Source organism: Neolamprologus multifasciatus, unplaced genomic scaffold, assembly GCF_963576455.1.
Source record: "Neolamprologus multifasciatus unplaced genomic scaffold, fNeoMul1.2 chr13_unloc_3, whole genome shotgun sequence".
NCBI classification, from domain to species: domain Eukaryota; kingdom Metazoa; phylum Chordata; class Actinopteri; order Cichliformes; family Cichlidae; genus Neolamprologus; species Neolamprologus multifasciatus.
Genome location: NW_028181976.1, coordinates 116462 through 142730, shown reverse-complemented (window position 1 = coordinate 142730; position 26269 = coordinate 116462). Strand labels below are relative to the sequence as shown.

The following is a 26269-nucleotide window of genomic DNA, read 5'->3' as shown; positions in this document are numbered from 1 at the left end:
AACTGGTGTTGGGGTACCAAAAACATCTTTTGCACATGTTCCATTTTCACCTGTTTGCTATCAGACTGGTTATGAAAGGGATTGCAGCCCCTAATAGCGGAAGTAAAAACCCTCCAGATTGGTTGATTGTCTTTCTCTTTTTCAAAGTTTTTATTTTTTTGTCTGCAATCAGTCTGATTATTGATTTTTTCTTTTTCAGCTGTTTGTACTGCTGATTGGTCAGTGGTATGTTACCATGCAATACATTAAAGGCTATCTCACACAGTGCATTGATAAAATCTAAGTTTGAATTACTAATAATAACTCTGCGTAGAGTAGGAGGAGCCCTGTATATCATCTCCAACAGAGACAGATTCCTCCGCATGCGTGATGACATCCTTTCACCTCTTTGCTGATTTTTGTTTTGGAATGTAAACAACCGGACGCTCTGATAGTAAATTTGTTCTGAGTCTTAAATAGTCCGGGGTCTTAGCTTTATAGTCTATTAAAAGATACCCGTATGTTGTGGATGTGGCATCATTAAACGCTTCTATAAAATATTTAGTATTACCCGGAAACATTTGCCTACCTAAAAGCATAACCTGATATTTATCTCTCGGATTTTTAAACAATATTAGATAGTTAGTGTTCAAGGAAATGGTTCTACTGGATTTTCCTTGAATAAACAAATTCTGAACTAGATATATACAACTCAAATTCCTATGATGCACATACTTTGTGAACACATTTTGTACTTCTAAATTGTTAGCTGCATCGTTCATTACATCGTCTATAATTAACAAATTGTTCTTTTCTGCAGGAAGAAGGGTGTCATCAGCAAGAGATTCGGGTATACCGTTAACAAAGTTTATGTCTCTTATCTTAAGAAGCTGGTCATATAATGGCTGCCAGCATGAGTATATATATACAATATTGTCAATGCTGCATGATATAATCCTGGAAGAATTTTCAATTATGCTTTTAACAAAAAAAGTCTTGCCGCAGTTACTGGGACCGCTGACCACCATACTGAACGGGTGCTGCAACCGGGCGTCAAACCCCTGGTCTAATTTAAAATCCATAAGGTACGGTTGTATAGTCTGGGAGCACACGGCGCTTATTGTAAACAACTTTAACTTTTTTCACAATGGTGTTATTCTTCAAATGAAGCTTCTTTTTATCGCGTCTGATGCTATCAGACACGGCAACTAGGTGTGCGTCTGATGTCTGATTGGTTACAAACTTGTGGACTAAACCTTTCAAGGATTCATGGGTGACAACTTTTGAGTTTAGTGCGTTCAGTGTCACGCCTTTACATTTGACCTGGGTCTTGCCCAGCGATGTGTGATACGCGTAGCATTTTGGCCCACCGGAAACAAATTCCGCTATGTAATCCTCCACACCACCCTCTCCACAGTCTAATTCGCTTGTGAGATCCCCCAGAAACGGACCTAGAGGAGGCATCCACTCGCCAGGGCGTGCCGTGAAAATGACACTGTCCGTGTCACAATACAGCACGCGCTGCTGCAAGTTGTCTAGCAAATCATACAGCATGAGTCTGGCGTGTGCAGTGGTCATGGCCCCGACAAAAACATTAACGTCCTTCACACGGGAAGCTCTACCATCAGCATGCGCGCCACTGCCATTGCGACGTCGTCAGAGATGAAACAAAACTGACGCACGTCGTACTGGTCGCTAAACATTAGCTGGCTAAATCTGGAAGGGTCTGTAATGAGCTCAGATGATGCCATATTTGACCTCATGCTGAAACGACCCCATAACGAGTTTAGCAACAGCTTGTTACAGTTACGAACAGCTTTATTTACACAAATCTTGGATGGGTCTAGCATTATTCCCTCCTTCTCATAATACTCGTCTATGTACTTCTTCTGTTCGTCAGGTGTCTTGACGTGTTCAGGATACCCCGAGGCCTCCTGTTTGAGTTTTAGGAAGGCTTTCACATAGTCTTTAAACAATGTGTCGGTCTTATTGGGGAAATGCCACACCTCATCAATAGCAAGAACCCTGTATCCCTTCTCAACAGCTTTTTCAAGCTCAAATGAGACCCACGTGCCTTTCAATACCCGCTCACTGTCCCTGTGCCCACATGCAGTATGCTGGTTTTGGTCTTCAGCACACATGCTGCAGAGTGGAAACATCAGTTTTCCGTGGCACCTGTAGGGAAGGACGGGGTGAAAAAGACCCTTAGGGGGGAGCACTGTGCATTTAACAAAGCCAAAATAATTTTCTAGCTTGTCAAAGTTGGTGTAAATGACTTGAGGGTGTCCTACAGGATAGTCTTTTTTAGACTGCACTGTGGGATAGAGACTGGTGAAGTCGTAGTAAAATATTTTTTCATCACAACCAGTCTTGTGGTACAGCTTTATAGCATTTGTGCGACCTCCAAAAAGGGCGTCTCGGGGATTCATGCGTTCTGGCTTTCTGTATGTGTGCATGAAAGCCACAACTGTAGGGTCTGTCTGCTTCAAGGCAGCCCATTCACATTCCCACATCACTATTACGCTCACACTGTGTTGTGATCTCAGTGCATCAACTTTGTCACAAAACATGCAATGCAGCAGTCCATAGGATGCTTTGCTGACAGGATTAACTTCACTCTCGGGGTAACATTTAACACAGCCGTGGTGAAAACATCCTGCAAATTCATAAGCTGTATTACTTGTGGGGTCAAAACCGTCCACAAAATACGGTCCAACCCTCTGTTCGCCTCCTCTGAGAGCATGTTTTACCACTTTGTTGGTGGTGTGGGACACGTATTGAAGCCATTCGATAGAGACGTTAGAAAACGTCTTATTCTGCTCAACGTATGCCCCGTCATACGTGAGAGCGAGCGTGTCTCTAGGCAGAAACAGCGTTTTATACACACCCATACTAAATGCAGCCAAGGTGGTATACATGAATGGATCAACTTGTGTACAACCCAGTAACGTGTCACGATAAATGCTGCATGCTTTACGCAGGACATCAACATCGTTAACACAGTAACGCCTGAGTTCAGCCTGAAAATCAAAGGGATTCTGTGAGGCAACCTGGTACCATTCCATGAATCGCACCTTATCGCTTTCAGACATGTGCTCATAGCCGTAGAAGGAGGGGTCTGGGTACGGGCCCACATAATGCTCATTATCCCTCGTATTAAACCTGTGTGGGAAATGGCCCTTCTGCAGGTCTTGAAAACCTAAAGCAGAGGGTATTTTGGCAAGGCCCATGGGCAAAAAGCTGAACGAATCAATCCATCGCTGGTCATAGTCCCTGTCCTACATCAAAATCACACGGCTGCCTTCATTATGACACTAGGTGTTATGCACTGTCTGACAAAGTACTCGAGGAGTATGTAGTTGTCAAAGCCAGATGCATTATGTGCTATGAAAGTGTACCCACGAAACCTTGGGCGTCTGTAATGTTGCACAAACGCCTCCACACACTTAATGTGTTAAATGTGAACTTATTGCCCTTCAGATCAGACGCACACACAAGTTAGCCTCGTGGATTACCGTTGTGGTACCTAGTCTCGAAATCATATAAATGTATTGTCGGTAGGCTTCTGTTTTTCAACAGGCCTGTATGAAACACTGATGGTCGGAGTCTCCGGGTAATTTAGGCATCGCGGCAGTGCTCGCATCTAGGCTGGCACATCTGTGTGGCGATTTCTTGGATGCTCTATATGTGGTGCCACAGTGCATGCAATGTTTCATATTATCACAGGGGATCATGTTGTGTTTTAATTCTGGTAATTTGTGTTGCTGGTAACAGTTGTGATTTGCGATCGGTTACAGTCGCTGCATTTCACTGTGGGACCCCTGTGGTGTTGACAGAGTGTATACTATGTGTTACATCTGTGTTTAACAGCTATGATGTAATGCTGTATTATATGTACTGTACAGAAATTACACACATAGGATGCACCAAGAAAAGCGGTGGGTTTAAAATCGTGTGGTAATGTGATTATGGAGATACATCATCAACGTGTTTGTGTTTGGCTCTTCATGTGTGAAAAAACCATTCCAGGCGTTTACGCCTTCTGTGTGGTAATGATTACAACTTAATGTTTGAAGTGCTCTCAATTTACTGACATCGGTGAATGATACTTGCCTGCTTTGTCGCATAGACCTACTTCAGCATGCATCCGTTTAGCTGTAGCGAGTTTTTTCTAGCTCAGAGGCTGATGAGTTTAATGAATGTGCTATACATAGGAGAAGCACAAATTGTTGGTGTGTTGTTTGGTGTGTATAAATGTCTGCCTTTCTTTGAGAGAATCTCATCATAAGGGATTTGTGCCAGTCCTTAAGCGAGCCCCACCACTACTGTTCTGAGCTACCGTGACAATAAACTCTAATTCATCATCACCGATAGATTCATCATTACTCTGCATAACTTGTGCAATTCGATCGAGAAACAGCTCCGGATCATACGATCATCAGGCGTTTAAAAACAGCCTGAACATCTGAAGCCAGCGAGGGGCCACGCAGGACTACGTTTAGAACACTGCCCTGTTGAGATCCAGCCACAGCTCGGTCTACCACATTGGCTAAGCACTCGCGCACTCGCTCAGGTACTTGTTCTGGATGATCAAGACTTATAACCCCTAAAATCAAGGCGCTCACGCAATTCCGCGAGCATTAAAATTAGGTATCTCTCTAATGTGTGGCTGGGAGCGCCTTGCCAGATCCAGATTGCACAACGGGCTCAATCACGATAGTATCACTTTGTGAGAAATTTACAATGACTGAGGGGGTGTGTGGTGTTGCAGCGGTGCCCGGACACGCATGTGCGTCTGTAGTACTAGTAGAAGCGGTAACAGACTCAATAACAGCAGCAGCAGCAGCAATACGGTTAGCATCAGTAACAACAGTGGTCCGAGCAATCACACTGATGTACTATCACTATTATTAACAACAACAACAATAGCCCCATCAGCAATAGCAGGCGTAGGAACAGTCTGACGAGGATGTGTATCAGATGAGGCTGATGCAGGCACACTATTAAGTCTAGCTATAATATTGTCTAATTTGTTATCTGTTTCTTCAGCCCACTGCATAAAAGTCTCTAAGTCAAAACATCTAACAGGAGTGGAGGTTCCGTTATTATGCTTAAATAATTTATTTGGAGGGTCCATGGTCTGGATTTTAAAAGTCAGGGACTTGAAATTTTGTTGCAGATGATGTCTAATGTACTACACACTTTTTTTATGAATTTGATAAACTGTTGGTTTTGTATCTGTGCTTCTTGGTGGTATTGATTGAGTCTAGCTTCAATCAAACATAATTTATCAACTAATGAAGCTATATGACTCTGTTCAACAGGTTGAGCGTCTGAAACCTTCATGTAAGCATCATACGCCGCTGATATTTGAGAGTCTGTTATACCGTCGTCTTCAAAATCTATGTGTGAATCAATGCTATTTCTGACACATTCTGGTGTGGTGGGTATATGAACAAGATCGAAATCTGATATACTGTACTCAAAAACATCAGAGAAATCACGAGGCACGCACTCACTCGGGGGTGTTGCAGGACCGCTGATGAAGATCGCTTCTGATTCTCCACTGTTGCACAAAGCTCCAGGTTTTTGTTGTTCTGGGAGGTCGATACTGTTTAAACATTCCAAAAACGTCTGGAGTACGGTGTCCTGATCATTATGAGGAGGGGTACTGTGCTGCAGTCTGTGAAGATAGATATGTGTTAAAACATTTATACATGTACCCATTTCAAACAGAATAAGCGTGTCTCCCTCTCTAATCTCTTTTATTCTAATTTATATATACCTATTGCTTACCTTGTAGTGTGTGTTATTCCTGACGGCCCTGGTTCTCCGCACATAAGGTTCTCTGCGTGGCTCTGTATGTGTAAAACGGTCGTTTTTAGAACATTTGGAATTGTTTAAACCCATTTGCTGTTTTTTTAAATACACAATTATACACCCTGTTGTATACATACCTTTTGTAAGGTTGGGCTCTGTGGTCGCGGTGTCTGAATGTTTTCCTGCTCAGTTTGTTAACCCTGGAACAAATCAAAGAAAAACTCTGTTATTATATAATTAAAAACAATCGCAAGCTTAAACATACATACGATTAAAATCGCGTAATTCTGTACACACCTTGTGCCTGTTAGAGATGTTGTTCCATCTTTAAAAGCCCGCAGTTTCTAAAGAAAAGGGTGCTGTGCCGTTCTCCCCGAACTCCTGAAAATTAAGCTTTTGTTTTAGGAAAAAGGATAGTTTGAATATCCTATAATATGTTAACATTAACACTTTTAAAATAACAATAATAGAGTTTTGTTTTACTTACCAGTTTAAGATGTCCATGTTATAAAGAACGATGATAGTTTTGATGGTCTCAAAGAAAGTGATGTTGTCGCGACGAATGCTGAGTTCACCCTGAGCTTCCCATAGGTCCTCAGTTAAATACCTTCTCAGGAAACAATGCCAGTACACAACTGTTTCACACCTTAAGTTCACACTCCCTGCTACTTCCCAGAGTTCTCGAAGAGACAAAAGACACGTACTCTGGAGGTCCTGTTTCCCACCAACAACCTTACTACACCCCACCCCCCTACCATTTGTCTAGACAGGTTTGTCTTAGATTCAACATGCGAATCCCGAATTTTTAATAAAATGATAGCATCAACCCTGGAAGAACCCAGTAGATGTGTGGAAAACTAGTTAAATTAAATAAAACGCTGGTGAACATGCCGAACATTACCATTCGGAAGAAATTCCCACTTGTGCCGTTTTTAAAATAAATGCATGCATCGCAGCAAGCTGAGATATTGTCAGGTTTATAAAATAGTCTAGCCTCAGTACACAACTGTTTCACACCTTAAGGTTCACACTCCCATGCTACTTCCCAGAGTTCTCGAAGAGACAAAGACACCTAGTCTGGAGGGTCCTGTTTCCCACCATCATCCTTACTACACCCCCCTGCCATTTGTCTAGGTTGGAAGGGGTGGGAGGTGTGGGTGGAGGTGTGGGGTGGGGTGGGGGGTGGGGGGGGCAAAAAAGTGCCATTGTATTACTACTCCTGTGCAGTGCTAGGAAGGTAGCCTCAGAGTATGTCATTTCCTCGTTTTACTTTCAATCATGGTCATCGAGTCTCTGACAATAAGAAAATGTGTTTACATCATTTTTATAGATCCCATAAATAATTGTGTCTATATTACAGAACAGCACTGTTCATAATAAGTGTAACGTAATGAAGGAGAAGGTTATGTTAACAAGAAGATTTGCAAAAGAAATCAGCAATTACTTGTTTTAGACCAGGGGTCGCAAACTCGCTGCGTCCCACATCACCCCTACTTGTATATTGATGTGAAGAAATATAATGCAATTTGGCCCTTGAACTTTTTTTGTTAGAGAGGATTTGTTTGTTGTTGAGTGCAATGGTAAAATAAGTTCTTTAAAAAGCAAAAAATGATTTAATATGAAGACAATGTGAATAACAAGTTGAGGGATTGGCTGTGTTAGTTGACATTAGACAATCTCAATAAACATGTAGGATGAACATCAAAATGTGGTCCAATCAAGTTTTTTTAGATAATATATGTTGTTGTTGTTTTGTGTGTGTTTGTTATCAATGTTGTGAAAAAACGTTAAGCTTAGTAAGCCATCAAGCACTGATTACTCGTAGAAGAGCACCAATAGGAGACAGAACTAATTAGAAGGTGTTATTATTCAGTCTGTACATCGAATAGAAGGCACTAACCACAAGGTGATCTTCAATGCATCTCTGTGTGAATGTGAACGGGGCGAGAAGACCCCCACTGACTGCATGTCTTTAGACTGTGGGAGGAAGCTGGAGAGAACATGCAGACTCCACACAAAGACCCCGGCCTGATGGGGTTAGGGTCCTGAGTTTGATACCCCAAACTGAACGCAGGACAGAGGAAGGGATGGGTGATGTTCATGTGTGCCCAGGTGTATGATGTGGCTCTTTGCGGTGACACAGTAAAAAATGTGGCTGTTTGTCTGTGACTGGTTGGCTGCCCCAGCCCTGGCCCTTCATGTATTTCAGTAATGTCTTTTTCTCCCGTCTCCTCCTCTCGTTTACATGTTTTGCCCTTGTGACCCATTCCTTCTGTCACGTGTGTTTTCCCCCCAGCCATCATGTTCTGTTTGTGCTTAGTTATGTCCATGTCTCATCTCTAGTCCTCTTTTCCCTCTGTAATGTATTTACAGTGTACGTGTTCCTCGTCGGTTCGTCATGCTAAGCCTGCGTGTCTTATTCCGTCATGTGTCATGTATCACTCCAAATCTCACTGACTTTAACTAATAATAACTGTTTGCTGAGTGTTATGTCTAAAAGGTATTGCACAATCGCCTCTAGTAGAGGATCAGGTTTGTTTTCCACTGATAATGGATTTTAACATGACTGACCAATGATTGTAGGAGCACGTCCATGTAAGGATCTGTAAATACAACGAGCAAACCTTAAATGTTGGAAAATGTTCAAAACCTTAATACTATTTATATTTCTGAAGTATGACGGATAGGAAAAAGTTTCATATTTTTAAATATACAATTTCATATGCATCAAATTTATGTCAAAAAGTTCAGATTTCTTCCTCCTATGTCATGTGTGAGAGTACTGTACTGTAAATGTCAGATATATCAGATGATACTATAACCTAATGCTAATAACTATGCAGAGGCTCTCAGGCCTCGACTTTATGGAGCATGTGAAGTTGGGGCAGAGTGGACCAAGAAAAGTTTCTGCAGCAGGTTCACAGGTTGCTACAACACAGGCCGATGAAGTATTGCACTCACTCATCCAAACTGGCAAACATGTAACATACACCCTAAGACTGATCCTGCTTTTTACTCCTTTGCTATGATTTAATTTGATATTATGTAGCCTTGGAGACAGTTTGCATAGATTAGAATTTTAGATTCCTGTGATGTCATCAATGCCCGATGTTTTGTTTTAATGTCTTGTGATAGTTCTAAGTGCAGACAAAGTCAGAGTTCAAGTGAGTTTAGTCCAATTTTGATCCAGTTTCTGACATGTGGTCAAAATCTTGGCCGACCTTTACCACACCACGTGCTGTGGCTGTGCGTAAATATCTAGGTGAGTAAAGTCTCCTTTACCTGTTAAATTCAATTTGTTTTGTCTCTCTGTAGAGGACTTTGAAGAAAAATTCGAAGAGCAGGATAAGCTGGGTGAAGGAGGCTTTGGGACTGTCTTCTTTGGAAAACGCAGAGAAGACAATTTCCCAGTATGGCTTCTTATGTGTGCACTTTACAATTCTTCTAGTTCCTCCTGTTCTCTTTTTCTAAAACACATTTTCTCTGTAATGCAGGTGGTGATTAAGCATGTTGCTCAGTTTTTAGTCAGCTACCTACCAGTGGTAAGAAATGTTTGTCTTTTCTGTTTTTTTCCCCCAGCGTGTTCCTCAAACAGCCTAATGCTTGAACACTGACCTTGATGTTCTCTTTCTCAAGCTTCTTAATGGTAAAATGACCGAGATTCCCAAGAAGGTGGCATTGCTAATAATAGTGGGGGCAGGACCAGAGGCTACGAGCAGCAATGTGACGCCTGCTTAAAACGACTGGTATGACTTGGAAGACGAACTCATTATGGTCTTTGAAAGGCCAAAAAAACATAGACTTGGAAGCCTACCTAGCAAACAGAAGAACCTTTGTGCACGAGAGGGAGGTTAAGGTCAGCGAGTGGCAAGATAACATATGTGGCAAACTTTAATGGATAATGTAAATCTGATTATTTGAACGTATTTTTTCATTTGTCTGTCTGGTCATAATGAGACAGCTGGTACATGCAGCCGCTGAAATGCAATCCAAGGGTGTCTACTATCGAGACATTAAGCCAGAAAACATTGTGTTTGACACATCGCCTGATCATCCAGCATTTCTATCGCCTGTTCATCCAGCATCTTCATCCAGTCAAATTCATCGATTTTGGTATTGGAGTCCCTTTTAGACCAGAAGCAGTCACACGAAGAAATGGTAGGTCATCAGCCTCACTGTTTAAATGTCCTTGCCTGCCCACAGGCTTAGTGTCCACGCGCTCAGTGTCCACATGAATTCCTTACCATGAATAATTACTCTCTGAATTTTAGGGACCAAATCAGCCGACTGTAAACCTGGCAGGACTTTAATACCACTACAGCAGATTGCGTCACAGTTTTGCAGCTACCTGGCAAGTAATCACTTGCCTTAAAAGTGTCGCCAGTCCCCTAGGCAACATGTGAAAGTGTTCCAGTGTGTACATCTGATCTGGGACCGCTGCAATCTTCGACTGCGCCTCCAGCTGACCCGATGTCCACATCATGGGGGAGGTAAGCGTTGGAGGTGGCGTTGGATAGGGAGGGTGATGCGTCAGTGAGTGCTTATAAGTATTGTATGTGTGTGTGCGTGTCCAGAGTTCAGCTGAGACAGTGTCCTTCGCCCCACCAGGCTAAGTAAACAGTCTTCCAGCCAACCCAGGTGGCCTTGTAGGGAATGGGAAGGAACAGACTCAACACAGTCGTTATCAGGGAGTTTTTGTTCGGCTCCAGCCTTGAGCCCACAGCTGGCGCCGAAGGGGTAGCCGCATTATGATGCTTTTCTTTTGCAAACAACTCATGAGAATTTCAAGCTGTTTTTAACACTCCGACACTGGTCTCTCAATCTCCCGTTAATAGCTGCGAGTTTCTCCATGATGTTATTAGCCATCGATTCTGTGGTCTTGTCACTCTTTTGCTCACATAGCAGATTCTGAGACCTCACAACCGCAGCCAACTGATCCGAGATGTAATCCAGCTTCCGCCCAGAGATGTTGTTCTGAGTTGATTCTTTCCTGATGTAATCCAACATACATACGCTCAGAGGTGTTATTCTGAGCATTCACTGCAGTCGTAAGCGCCTCCAAGCTCTTAACCATGCTGCCTTCAGTGAGCCCTTTCTGAGAAGTCGCACCTGTCGTTCCAATCCCAGCGGGCAGCCTCGTGGGGGTTTGAACAGCTGGTTCCGCTCTCTTAATTCTCCGATAAGCCAGGGCCAAGCCAGCTCCGATCAGCAAGAAACCTGTTATCATGGTTCCGAATAGGTAGATATCTTCAGCGTCCTCGATCGACAGTCCCGCCAGGCACACGATCCTCTGCCACCCATCCATCGTGTATCCGGCAGGGAAAGTACCTCCAGGGCACTTGGGTTCTCCCGAGCCCAGACTTCTCGTTAAAGGGTGTCAATAGCATTCAGAGACCAGTTGATCAAATCCATAATTCTCTTTTAGGTTTTAGACACAGACTGTGAGAGAGTGTTCCAGGGAAAGTAATCCAAAAAAGACACGAGACTAGACAAGGACATAAGAACTAGCAGGGAAGACAAGGGAGAGGAGAAAAAGTGCATCCGCCTCCTCCGAGAGCCAAAGAAATGAAAATGTTTGATGCTGAGCTTGTGGTGATACTCTAAGTCAGTACTGTACTCTGGCTGTTTCAGAGTTTTCACAGTCACTGCTTTCAGGTGTCTCCATCCAGTCACGTCTCCCTAAACGATGACTTCTTTTCTTTTGGTTCCCTCGACGTGGAAGTGGTCCCCCAGTGGTCAACAGGTAGGTCTTTCACGAGGTGTAGTACGGTGGCCCCTAGAGACAAAGCATGTACAAACTCCAAAACACTTACAAACTCCAAAACACTTACAAAATTCAAAACACATGCAAACTCCAAAACACAACGGAAGTGCTCCAGGACGCTAGGGGCAGTGTTGAGCTCGAATTGCAAAATAAACGGCAAGTTTGTTGCAAACACATGGGCTGTATGGGATGGTCTAGTCTCCGTCGCGCTGCCCAGGTTGCCTAGCAACCATGATACTATCCGCTGGAAACGTGTCATACAACTTTGTTTGACAGAAATGAAGGAGAACATATTTTGTTCATTTGTTTGTTTGTTTCTACATGATCTTTGTGTGATTTGATAAGTATCTGAGGCTGAGACGACAGGACTGTAAAACATGATTTTTGGCCTTCATTTCTGTACTGAACGGTCATTTTAAAATTAGCTAGTAAATAACAGTTAGCTAATGTTGTTCATGAGACTAAAGTAATATCACTTTGGTAATGTAAATATAATATGGCCAATATTATAGTTATTATATTAATCATTATTAGCTATTACAGCAGTGAACATGAACTCTGTGTCAAATACTGAGCTTCAGTACAGATTCAAGTTGGAGTTATTTATGTCTTATCACCTTAAATCGTCACTCAAAGAGAAGTATCTTTGACAGTGTATATATAGGTGTATCATATATAAGAGACAAATGTTGTTCCTTCAGTATGTTTGCATAAGTAAATTTGGCTCAATGCTTACAAATCGTTCCCTATCGTGGTTGGACAGACGCACTCTTTCTGCTGCTCTCTTGCTTTCCTTCAGAATCCTTGTAAGAACAAAAACAAAAATGGACAAGGAAAAACAGAGAGAAACCGAGAAAACTCATGCTGTCTCACCAGAAAAACAACGGTGTTCACTGTTTGTACAAGAACAGGAGTTGCTAGAGAACAGGAGGCTAGCAACTGCCGCAACTAGCTAACGTAAGCTAAAGTGGCAGTTTCTGTTTTTGTTTTTGACGCTGTTGCCGATACGAGATTTCGGAATGGCACCACTTACCTCAGCATCCAGTTGTGAAAGCTGCATCAGCCAAAAAGTGATCGAGCTGGAACAAAGGATATCCACGCTATACAAAATCCAGGGGGCTGAACGCGAACTTGACACGATCCTCCTTGGCAAAGCTCAAACCACCGCTACTAGCGCTGAGCTAGCCGACAACACAGGCTCTCAACTTGTGTCGCTGGTGTTTCTGCCACGGACGAGAACTCCTGGTTTCAGCTAGGGGCCAGACCCAAGGCTCTGGTCAGCTCCACTCCACTCCAACCAGCGCCATGGACCATGGTTGAGACGCGCGGTGGCTGCAGAGGGGCCAGGAGGATCCGTCTCTCGCACCCTCACCCCTCTGGCGCGGTAGTAGTGGAGAATAAATTCAATGTCCTGGATCCTGTGGACTTTCCTCCTCTGGCCGCTAGCCCTTGCCATCCCGCTGTGTCGCTGAGGTCTGCGCCATCTCCACCACTACGCCCCCGGAGTCGCGGCGGGCAACCCGACGCTGTGGTGCAAACTCACCACGGAGAGCTGTGCTCCATGGTGAGAGGTGAGAGCCGATGCCGATGGCACCTCCTCTCTCCACGCTGGTCCTCGGGGATTCCATCGTCAGGAACGTGCGGATGAGGGGGGCGCTCACGCTGTCGTTCCCGGGAGCCACCGTTGCCGACATAGTGGACAGAATTCCCAACATTCTGGCATCCCACCCACAGGCCAACCGGCTCATCATCCATATCGGCACCAATGACATCCCCAAACAGCAATCTGAGCTGCTGAAGCTGGACTTCCTCCAACTCTTCAGCCTCCTTGGTCAGTTGCAGGTGAGTGCTTTTATCTCCGGGCCCACCCCCACCTGTGGCAGAGGGATAGGCCATTTCAGCCGGCTGCTCAGCCTTAACACCTGGCTTTCCTCCGCCTGTGTCTCCCATGGTGTGGGTTTTATTAACAATTTTGATGCCTTCTGGGAGAGGAGGCATCTTTTTGGAGCAGACGGGCTTCACCTCAACGCCTGGGGACGCCGTTTGCTGTCCGCCAATTTGGCATTTGGCGTACAGCACTCCCGCACACCGCCCTGTCACTACCCCAAACCGACATTACCTGCTGATCTGTCTGTCACTGACTGATGTTCCCCTGGTCCCAGCTCCTATATTTGTTCCACTTTTAACAGTAATACACAAAACTCTGGACTCGGACCTTTCTCTCCCACAGTCAACACAATACCCGTTATAATCACAAACAGAGAGCAACAGAATTATCATAAATCCAGTAACTCCAAAAACATTAATAACCTCCGGCCTCTTCAAAAATGTCAACATCCATTCAACTCTGTTGTCAAAAATCCACCGGTCTCAATCAGTATGGCACTTTTAAATGTCCGCTCTCTGTTGAATAAGTCTTTTATTATTAATGATTTAATTTTAGATAATAAACTTGACTGTTTATTTTTAACTGAAACATGGCTGGGTTCGGATGCACCAGTTGTTCTCACTGAGGCCTCCCCACCAAATTTTAATTTCTCTTTTTCTATTAGAAGTGGTAAGAGAGGTGGTGGGACTGCATCTTTAGCCAACAACACACTCACCACCAAACACATTTTATTTGATCATTTTACCACTTTCGAATTCCATGCTATTGTTTTCAGCAGCCCTCCAGTTTTATCTGTCACAATTTATAGACCACCTAAAGACAGTGCTGCTTTTATCAAGGAATTCTCAGAATTTTTAACAAACATACATTCAAAATATAATATGATAATTTTAACCGGTGATTTTAACCTGCACATAGATAATCCTTCTGACCCTGCATCAAAAGAATTCTTAAACATTCTTCACTGTTTGGATTTTACCCAGCACATCACGCAGCCGACTCACAACAGAGGACACACCCTGGACCTGGTCATCACCCATGGGCTGTCCGCCAGTGTGTCCTCTGTTGTTGACTTGGCTGTCTCTGACCACTACTGTGTGTTTTTTAACATCACCGGTTTTATTCAGCGGGAGACCTCAGTGCGAACTGTGAGGAGGCGCTATGTAACCTCTGAAGTGGCTGCAAATTTTACCAGGGTTTTAGACGAATGCCCCTCTGTGATTTTACCTGCACCCTGTGATTTTATTTTTAGTCATTTTAACAGCAAACTGAAGAAAAGCCTTGACTCCGTTGCTCCACTTACCACCAAAAAGATTAACGTAAAACATGCATCACCCTGGAGAAACGAAGAAGTCAAAAAATTCAAAAGAAATTGCAGGGCAGCAGAAAGGAGATGGAGGAAAAATAAAAATACAATCAACCATGAAATATTTTGCGAGCAACTTAAAATGTACAATAATACATTAAGGAATTCAAGAAATTCATACTTTGCCAAAATAATCAGTAATAACAAAAATAATCCAAGGTCCTCTTTTCCACCATAGATCATTTATTTAACCCTGATTTTAACAGCTCCCACAGAACCCCCACAGACTCGCTCTGTGAGCAGTTTGCAGACCACTTCAGGGGAAAAATCAGCGCCATCAGATCTGATATTTTATCTTCTCACGATATGATTTTAAACACATCTGAGGACTCGATTGTACCTGAGGAGACACTGGACAGCTTTGTCCTGGTTAATGCTGAGAACCTTAAGAAAGTTTTCTCCACAGTGAGACCCACCACATGTCTTTTAGATCCAATCCCTTCTTCACTCTTTAAAACACTTTATGGATCTTTTGAAGCTGAGCTTTTATACATGATGAATTGCTCTCTTCAGTTGGGTGTCTTCCCTGCTGCCTTTAAAACGGCGGTGGTGAGGCCCCTTCTGAAGAAGAGCAATTTGGATTGTAATGATTTTAATAACTACAGACGTGTATCCAACTTACCATTTTTAAGTAAAATTTTAGAAAAACTTGTTTTTACTCAGATTAATGACTTTTTGAGTGATAGACAGATCCTGGAGATATTCCAGTCTGGATTTAGGGTGAACCACAGCACAGAGACTGCTCTCCTAAAGGTTTTAAATGATCTTAGATGTAACTGGGACTCCCAAAAGCTCTCAGTCCTGGTGCTACTGGATCTAAGCGCAGCCTTAGTAGATACAGTAGACCACGCTATTCTCTTAAACAGACTGAAACACATGGTGGGCCTCTCTGGTGCTGTACACAACTGGTTCACTTCCTATCTCTCAGACAGAACTTTTATGGTGAGTATGGATACATGCTCCTCTAAGATCCATAAAATGACATGTGGTGTGCCTCAAGGGTCAGTTTTAGGCCCTGTACTTTTTAATTTGTATATGCTCCCTCTCGGCGGTGTCATCAGGAGGCATGGAGTGAACTTCCACCGTTACGCTGATGACACTCAGCTGTACATTTCCATGTCTCCTGATGACACCAGACCAATGGATGCCCTTTTTAACTGTATTTTAGATATAAGATCTTGGATGGCAGAAAACTTTTTACAGCTTAACCAGGACAAAAAGTTTTAATTGTCGGTCCTGAGGCTCAGAGAGAGAAACTCTTGTCTAAATTACAGGCATTTTCACTATGTCCTTCGCTACAAGTGAAAAACCTGGGGGTTATTTTTGACTCTGAGCTTGGTTTTATCCCACATATTAAACATGTAACCAAAATTGGATTTTATCATCTAAAAAATATAGCCAGAGTCCGCCCTATTCTCTCTCGGGCCAACACGGAGATGTTGATGCATGCTTTTATTACCAGTCGCATTGATTACTGTAATGCCCTGCTCTCTGGTCTTCCTAAAAGGAATATTTCAACTTTACAACTTTTACAAAACTCTGCAGCTCGTGTGCTGACGAAGACGAGAGGGCGGGCCCACATTACACCAGTTTTAGAATCGCTGCACTGGCTCCCCGTGTGTTTCAGGATCGATTTTAAAGTTCTTTTATTGGTTTTTAAATGTCTTAATGGTCTTGGGCCTTCTTATCTCTCAGATCTGCTTTTACCATATGAACCCTCGCGGACCTTGAGGTCCTCTGGTACTGGCCTTTTGATTGTCCCTAAAGTCAGGACACATACTCACGGAGAGGCAGCTTTTCAGTGGTATGGTCCTCGTCTGTGGAACAGCCTGCCGGAGGAGCTCAGGGCCGCAGAGAACATACATGTTTTTAAGAACAGGCTCAAGACCCACCTTTTTAATTTGGCTTTTACTTAACATTTATTTATTTTACGCTTATTTATTCTATCCTGTTATTCTATTGTTAATTTAGGTGCTGCTTTTAACCATGTAAAGCACTTTGTGCTACATTTTTTTTTGTATGAAAAGTGCTTTATAAATAAAGATTGATTGATTGATTGATTGATATATGTGTAAAAAGAAAATGTACGAGCTGTGAAAACTGTTTCTGATAAAATGAAGACTGATATATTAAATATTCGTTTATTGGTTAAGAAAATCATACCATGTCATAACTGCTTTAAGTCATACAGAATAAATATCAGAGCCTTAAACTGGCTGGCTTCTGCTAAATGGGTCAAACTGGGCAGAAAGTATACAAACACATATCATCCTTATAGAATATGATGTAACACTATAGATCAACTTACCTCAGAATATATAAAGCATATAAACAATTGCAGCATTATGATGCAACAAACACAGCAGTACTACTAATCCAAAATACTCAGCTTCATAGAACTGGAACAAACATTTATTTTTAGGTTGATTCTGCTGCTGATACATACTTTAGGTTTCTGAATATTAAACTTGTTGCTGCCTTTCAGAATGTGTAACTTGAAGGCCCTGAGTACTTTCTCCCACACTGAAAACACTGGAATGATAAAACTATTTGAACATTACCTAATAAGACTGATTCAGGACAGACAAATAGTTATGCTAAACTTTTCTAGCAGTCCTTCACAAACAGGGAACAGTCTGTGTATTCTCTCCATCTGTCAGCTGATGCTGGCTCTTCCTCCTCCTCTTCCTCACACACTGCTGAGTTTGTCCTGGTGGATCATCAGGGGTGCAAAGCCTCACAGATGATGTGCAGCAGTGGGTCCCTCAGTCTGTCCTCACTCTGGACACTTGCAGTTGTCACACATGGAAATCAAATGTGTGATAAGCTGCAGGATTCAAACACAAGTGTAACTTATAAATACATGTTCATACTTTTATTCCACAATCAGAGAGAAAGAAACAGAGAGAGAGTGCAGGACAGACAGACAGGTGACAGTCTCAGGTGTTTACACTGCTACAAAACAGCACAAAAGAAGGAGGATTTAGTGTTTGTGTTATTACGAGTGCTAAACAAGAAGAGTTCCCAGCTGGTACAGTGGACACATGTGTGACTCCTGTGATTAAAGCATCTTTCTTTCAGCGTAACGAGTGAACCGTCAGCTCGTTCAAACACACGTTGAAGTCCGTTTGGCTCGACACCACCGAACAGAGGCAGCAATTTAACATAGCTAACATTAACAGTGCAGTGAATCCTGCTTGTGCCGTGATATTCAGGACTGCAAACCGAGCAGCATCACTGACTTTCAGCTTGTTGTGTTTGTGGATATATGACTGACTTTAATTATCCATAAAATCATCACATTTTTTGTAAGATTAAGGCCGACTATTGAACGGCGTATATTTTGAAGTAAAGGCTTTAAAACCAAGTTAGTACAAACATCACTAATGTCACATAGCTTTCCCGACATGTGGCCAACAGTAATGTTTTAATGTTCTTCATTATTAAACATTTGCGCATAAATAAGTGACATAGTATTCATTACTTGCTTTTGAAAGTTTACTCTTCGGCAGCTCCATTTTTTCCAGAAAAATTATCTACACCACCACCGCGCTATGAAGTCTGGGATATGTTGGGCCATAAAAGCTACAGCGACCCATCCTTAAAATTCAGGGAAATGAAGGACGCATTTGACGGCCGCATTTCGAGCAGCCTTTGAATTGGGACAGCCTTCATCGCGTCGCTGTGATGTAATCGGTCTTGAAATGCAGCCTTTAAGGCTGCAGACCCTGGCTGTGTCCTTCAAAAGAGACTCTACGCCAGGGGTGTCAAACTCCAGGCCTCGAGGGCCGGTGTCCTGCAGGTTTTAGATCTCACCCTGGGTCAACACACCTGAATCAAGTGATCAGTTCATTACCAGGCCTCTTCAAGAAATGTTGAGGAGGTAATTTAGCCATTTAAATCAGCTGTGTTGGATCAAGGACACATCTGAAACCTGCAGGACACCGGCCCTCGAGGCCCGGAGTCCGACACCTGTGCTCTACGCGTTCTCAAACGAGGCTCAAAAGGCAAGGTTAGGGAAGCCATGAACTTGGCCTTATCAGTGAGAGATCGGGCCACGTAAGCTTTATGACCTCCATTGGCAGATGATACTCTGGCTTAGTGGGTGGATCCACTGTGCATGTGGCAGGTAGAACTACCTTTTTAAGAGCATGATACATGGGAGAAATGCTGTGGCATGCACTTATTTCAAGCAACAATCAATTATTTCAAGCAACAATCACGCAATATCCACCAGCCACGTGACCAACCCAACACCAGCAGTTGGCTCAAACAGACTCAAACGAACGTTCATGAAAAGTGGGAACTTCTGCCAAACCACGTGGCCTAACGGATAAGGCGTCTGACTTCGGATCAGAAGATTGAGGGTTCGAGTCCCTTCGTGGTTCGTTGTGAGTGCTTGAGGAGCAGGCATGCGTTCCCAGTTTGTTCGCAGCAGGCCGACCTCGCATCCTTTATGTCATCCAAAATTGCTACGCTGTTGTCAATTTCATGTTCTTCAACAGAGACTCTACGAGTTCTCAAACGAGGCTCGAATGGCCAGGTTGGGGACTGAAGCCATGAACTTGGCCTTATCAGTGCCAGGCTCGAGTCATCTTGGCTTAGAAGCAACCATAGAAAGTCAATAACATGCCATGACCTCAAGCGACACAGGTGAAAAAATCACGACTTGGAAGCATGCTGTTGGTGGAACTCCACCTGGAAAAGATCCAGTGCGCTCTGTTTCACTCCCCGTTGAAGGCATGTGTTGGACTTTGTTCAAAAAACAGCCATGCCGCTATACTTGAAGCATTTTCATTAGGAAACACAGTGCTTTCGACTGTTTTCATATTTTAGTCTACTAAAGTATGACTTTGTTAGTTTCTCCAGCGACATTGTTCATCAGCTGAACTGCATAGGTGGCTTCTGATCAGTAGGAGCTTCCAAGAGTTGGCTTTTATTGGTACAGCTTGAAGTAATTTCTTGTAAACACACATTTCTCTTGTGTTCTTAACAGTTCTTCCACCCTGTTTTTGGTATATTAGTCAACAAAAGGATCAGTTCACACACATGTTGTAGGCCAGTTAGCTCAGCTGGTCAGAGCGTGGTACTAATAACGCCAAGGTCATGGGTTCAATCTAGGGATGCACCTATACTGGTATCGGGTATCGGGAGCGATACTGTAAAATGTGGTATCGGTTAACTCGTAAAAGTTAATCGATACCACGAACCGATACGAACTTATTTCATTAATCAGAGGGTGGATTGTCATTTTTGTTGTAATTTTTTAGATTGGCCACTAGGGGGACATCCCGCACTAAACAGGCACAGGGTTAGACGAGTGAGACTGGCGGCTCCAGATAAAAAAAGAGAAACTGGAGGCTGCTGTAGCTAGGCTAAACAAAATGTCAGCAGTGTGGACCGGAACAGCCAACTTTAACTCGGGTTTTGGAAACGCGATGAAAAATGTCAAGAGAAAATCCACGAGCAGTTAAAATAACAGAGGCTCTGACTCATTTTATTGCTCTGGGTGACCAGCCAATGCCGGTCGTGGAAAACATAGGATTGCACCGTCTTCTCAGCATACTCGAGCTGCAATATAAAATTCCCAGCCGCCCACACATCAGGGAGATAATGGTGCCAAAACTTTCTAAAGAGGTAAAGACAAGCAGTGTGTGCGATGTCAGTCCTTGGTTTAACGGCACAGTGGACTGATGATCCACGGGCAGATGGGGAGTTCGTTCGTCAATGCCAAATACTTTCGTTATTTTGTTTGTTTGTTTATTATATGGACACTCTGCAATAATTTAAAAGTTTATTTTATTCTCAAACCTAATTTGTATTTATTTTATTCCAAACAGAAGTGTTTATTTATTATTCTGAAAGCTCGAGACAGTGCCAATAGTTCAGTGATATTTTGTTAAATTACAATGTGGAGACTCTGCAATAATTTAAGAGAAGTGCTTATTTTTCACTTGAAATTTTTTTGTGGTCATTTTTATTAAGATAGTATTTATTATCAGCAGAGAATAAAATAAAACCTCTCTTCCAATTCATTGCGTTTGTGTGTGTGTGGTAGAAGTATCGGTTTTTGTACTCAGTATCGGCAAGTACTCAGATCCAAGTATCGGTGTCGTATCGGTTTGAAAAAATTGGTATCATTGCATCCCTAGTTCAATCCCCATACTGGCCTTTCCACCAGCCATCCAAGCTGCTGTGTCATGACAGACCGTGGATTTTATTTGGTGGGATCCAAGAAAAAAACCTCTGCTAACTTCCAAGTGAGTAATGTACGCAATTACAAATGAAAGCAAAACACAAAATTCACTGACACATGACACGCTAATGAATACATTACATGCTTAGCTACAATCCCCAAATCACTTTTCCAGCTACTTTCTGGATAAATCACTCATTTCCAAAGTCTGACACAGCATACTGCATCAAAAACTGCTGCTTTATATCACACCTATCGACCCTAACATTAGAAGACGCACACCATGTATTGTTTTGTGGCAAATTTCTTCTTAAAGCGTTTTTTGTAAGTCAACAGAATACTTTTTTTTCCCACTATGTTGAAGTAATTTCTTGTAAACACACATTTCTCTTGTGTTCTTAACAGTTCTTCCACCCTCTTTTTTGGTATATTAGTCAACAAAAGGATCGGTTACTCACATGTTGTAGGCCGGTTAGCTCAGCTGGTCAGAGCGTGGTGCTAATAACGCCAAGGTCATGGGTTCAATCCTACGGTGGCCCCTAGAGACAAAGCACTTGCAAACTCCAAAACACATGCAAACCCCAAAATACATGCAAATTCCAAAACACAACGGAAGTGCTCCAGGACGCTAGGGGCAGTGTTGAGCTTTTGTTACCTAGTAACTACACAAGCTAGCAAGTACAAATGACCGGATTTGGACTGTATCCCAATTCAGGGTCTGCTGCCTTAAAGGCCGCATTTTAAGGCCTATTACGTCACAGCGACATGATGAAGGCTTTCCCAATTCAAAGGCTGCTCGAAATGCGGCCCTCAAATGCGTCCTTCATTTCCCTGAATTTTAAGGATGGGTCGGTGTAGCCTTCATGGCCCAACATATCCCAGATTTCATAGCGCGGCGGTGGTGTGGAAAAAAAACGGCGGAAGCGGAGCCGCCGAAGAGTAAACTTTCAGAAGTAAGTACTGAATATTATGTCACTTATTTATGTGCGAATGTTTTTATAATGAAGAACATTAAAACATTACTGTTGGCCTCATGTCGGGAAAGTTATGTGACATTAGTGATGTTTGTACTACCTTGGCCTTTACTTCAAAATATATGCCGTTCAATAGTTGACTTTACTCTTACAGAGAATCTGATGATTTTATGGATAATTAAAGTCGGTCATATATCCACAAACACAACAAGCTGAAATTCAGTGATGCTGCTCGGTTTGCAGTCCTGAATATCACGGCACAAGTAGGATTCACTGCACTGTTAATGTTAGCTATTTTATATTGCTGCCTCTTTTCGGTGGTGTCGAGCCACATGGACTTTAACGTGTGTTTGAACGAGCTGACGGTTCACTCGTTAAGCTGAAAGAAAGATGCTTTAATCACAGGAGTCACACGTGTCCACTGTACCATCTGGGAACTCTTCTTGTTTCGTAATAACACAAACACTGAATCCTCCTTCTCTGGTGCTGTTTTGTAGCAGTGTGTACACCTGAGACTGTCACCTGTCTGTCTGTCCTGCACTCTCTCTCTGTTTCTTTCTCTCTGATTGTGTAATAAAAGTATTAACATGTATTTATAAGTTACACTTGTGTTTGAATCCTGCAGCTTATCACACATTTGATTTCCATGTGTGACAACTGCAAGTGTCCAGAGTGAGGACAGACTGAGGGACCCACTGCTGCACATCATCTGTGAGGCTTTGCACCCCTGATGATCCACCAGGACAAACTCAGCAGTGTGTGAGGAAGAGGAGGAGGAAGAGCCAGCAGCAGCTGACAGATGGAGAGAATAGACAGACTGTTCCCTGTTTGTGAAGGACTGTTAGAAAAGTTTAACATAATTAATTGTCTGTCCTGAATCAGTCTTATTAGGTAATGTTCAAATAATATTATCATTCCAGTGTTTTCAGTGTGGGAGAAAGTACTCAGGGCCTTCAAGTTACACACTATGAAAGGCAGAAACAAGTTTAATGTTCAGAAACCTAAAGTATGTATCAGCAGCAGAATGGAGCTAAAAATAAATGTTTGTTTCAGTTCTATGAAGCTTTGAGTATTTTGGATTAGTAGCACTGCTGTGTTTGTTGCATCATATTGCTGTAATTGTTTATATTCTGAGGTAAGTTGATCTATAGTGTTACATCATATTCTATAAGGATGTTTGTATACTTTCTGCCCAGTTTGACCAATTTAGCAGAAGTCAGCCAGTTTAAGGCTCTGATATCTATTCTGTATGACTTAAAGCAGTTATGACATGGTCTGATTTTCTCACCCAATAAACGAATATTTAATATATCAGTCTACTCTTCATTTCATCAGAAACAGTTATCCAGCTTGTACATTTTCTTTTTATAAATATATGTAAGCAATTAGCCAAATTCAGTAATGCCAACATACTGAAGGAACAACATTTGTCTCTTATATATGATACACCTATATATGCACTGTCAAAGATACTTGTCTTTGAGTGAAGATTTAAGGTGATAAGACATAAATAACTGCAACTTGAATCTGTACTGAAGCTCAGTATTTGACACAGAGTTCATGTTCACTGCTGTAATAGCTAATAATGATTAATATAATAACTATAATATTGGCCATATTATATTTACATTACCAAAGTGATATGACTTTAGTCTCATGAACAACATTAGCTAATTGTTATTTACTAACTATTCTTAAATAACTTTTCAGTCCAGAAATGAAGCCCAAAAATCATGTTTTACTGTCCTGTGGTCTCAGCCTCAGATACTTATCAAATCACACAAAGATCATGTAGAAACAAACAAACAAATGAACAAAATATGTTCTCCTTCATTTCTGTCAAACAAAGTTGTATGACACGTTTCCAGCGGTTAGTATCATGGTTGCTAGGCAACCTGGGAAGCGCGACAGAGACTAGACCGTCCCATACAGACAAACTTGCCGTTTATTTTGCAAATCGAACTCAACACTGCCCCTAGCGTCCTGGAGCACTTCCGTTGTATTTTGGAGTTTGCATGTGTTTTGGATTTTGCAAGTGTTTTGGATTTTGCAAGTGTTTTGGATTTTGCATGTGCTTTGGAGTTTGCATGTGTTTTGGATTTTGCAAGTGTTTTGGATTTTGCAAGTGTTTTGGATTTTGCATGTGCTTTGGAGTTTGCATGTGTTTTGGATTTTGCAAGTGTTTTGGATTTTGCAGGTGTTTTGGAGTTTGCAAGTGTTTTGGATTTTGCAGGTGTTTTGGAGTTTGCATGTGTTTTGGATTTTGCAAGTGTTTTGGATTTTGCAGGTGTTTTGGAGTTTGCAAGTGTTTTGGATTTTGCAAGTGTTTTGGATTTTGCAAGTGTTTTGGAGTTTGCAAGTGTTTTGGATTTTGCAAGTGTTTTGGAGTTTGCAAGTGTTTTGGAGTTTGTATGTGCTTTGTCTCTAGGGGCCACCATAGTGTAGGAGATTTCTATGAAGTAAACACATTACGTCTCTGAACACATTTTGTAAATGGGACTGTCACTCACTTGTTGTTTGACGACATACAAAGTTTGTTCCCAGTAAGGTCTCAATTTTCCAGGTCCTCCCCTCTCACTCATGTTACGGACTAGGACACTGTCTCACCAGGTTGGAGAGTGACTGTGTTCTGTATGTGATGATCATAGTTCTTCTACCCCTTGCACTAGAGTGCTGGCTGTTCTCAGCTGCAATACGATAAGCCTCTTCCATCCACAAAGCCCACTTTTTAGCATAGCTCTGAGGTGTTTCAGTCCCATCTCTGGCTAACAAGCCAAAAATGAAGTCTACTAGGAGACAGGGGTGTCGACCAAACATGAGGTAGTGGGATGAAAAGCCTGTTGCCTCATGCCTGGTGCAGTTGTATGCATGTACTATCTGAGGCAGATGCTCTTTCCAGCTGCTCTTTGCCTTCTCCTCCAATGTCCTTAGCATTTGAAGAAATGTCCAATTAAATCGCTCAGCTGGGTTGCCATTTGGATGGCATGGTGTTGTCCTTGAGTGAGCAGCTCCAGCCAGGTGTTGTAGGGTTGCTGATGTGTTTGACTGGTTTCTTTTGCTTAATGCAGGGGTGTCACGGCCTTTTATGTTCCAAACACCAAAAAAGTCCAAGAAAAGGCCGTGGGTGGCAACGGGAAGTTTGTTTTAGAACGCACTTCTGACTCCATTGTTTAAAAATCATATGTCGTTTATTTCGTGGAAAATTATAAACAAAAATCAACCAAATAACTTCTTAAAACTTAAAATTAAACGAAAGTTAACTCAATTTGCTTTAACAACTTCAAAAGTGGTCAAAAAATCATTTTCTAACCCCCCCGTCTTCCCATCAGACATTTGGCAAACAAAAAAACATCTTTACCACACCCCTCCAGGGTGCTCTTAATCCCCTGATTAATGGGAGGGTCCATAAGCCAATAAACCAATCACTTTCCAAAAACTTTTCCAATAAAATGAATTACAAATTTACATAACAAAACTAGGTGAGCATATTCTTACAACTTTAAAGAAAAAACAAAAAATAATACAAATTGTGTTTTATAAACATTCAACAAAAATGCCCACAACACAGGGGTGTTTTCTGGTCACATACGCCTCAATGTCCCTCTTCATAAAAGCCCAGTAGAAACGGTCCCGTGCCAAGTGAATGACCCTCTTTGCCCTGCGTGACCCAAGTCATCATGGAGATGTTGAAGCACTAGGAGTTGATATTGTGCTGGCAGCACAAGCTGCCTTCGCTGAGCCGCTGTACGATGTTGCAGCTGATTTTCCATATGAAGCTTTCCCCACTCATGCATAAGCTTTCTCATGGGGCCACTGGCTCTCCTTCTGCCATCAATAGTTATTACTGATTTTGTTTCTTTCAGTTTGATAAGTTAAATGATAGAGGGATCCTTCCTTTGGGATTTTACCAGGTCACTGTGACAGGCTGCAATGGTGACATGTTCACAGGTGTCTCTGGCTGGGCATGTTAGGCACAGGGCAGCGACATATGCAGCATCTTGTCTCTTTGCAGACTCACAACCCTTCTTTTTTAAAATTATAGTTCTAAATTGGAAGATTATTGTGATCTTGAAATATTAACATAAAATTATATTTTAGTATTTTTGTTGCTCAAAATAAGCGTCGCATAACGTGGAAGCCGGTGTACCCGCCAAAACGCCGTGCGTTTATGGAGACTTTCAACCCTGGGTCGGCCAAGTATGGAGAAATGTAAGAAAAGAAAAATATCAGAAGAAAATAGAACATTTAATGATGCCTGGGCAGATTCATTTGCATTTACTTC

At 42.3% G+C, this 26269-nt stretch overlaps 1 non-coding gene across 1 annotated transcript; it reads left to right on the top strand.

The window, feature by feature from the left end:
- The first annotated feature begins 19132 nt into the window (after positions 1 to 19132).
- On the top strand, positions 19133 to 19205 carry trnar-ucg (transfer RNA arginine (anticodon UCG)). The gene has a single exon. It is a non-coding gene; the product is annotated as a tRNA-Arg (tRNA).
- The last annotated feature ends 7064 nt before the right edge of the window (positions 19206 to 26269 follow it).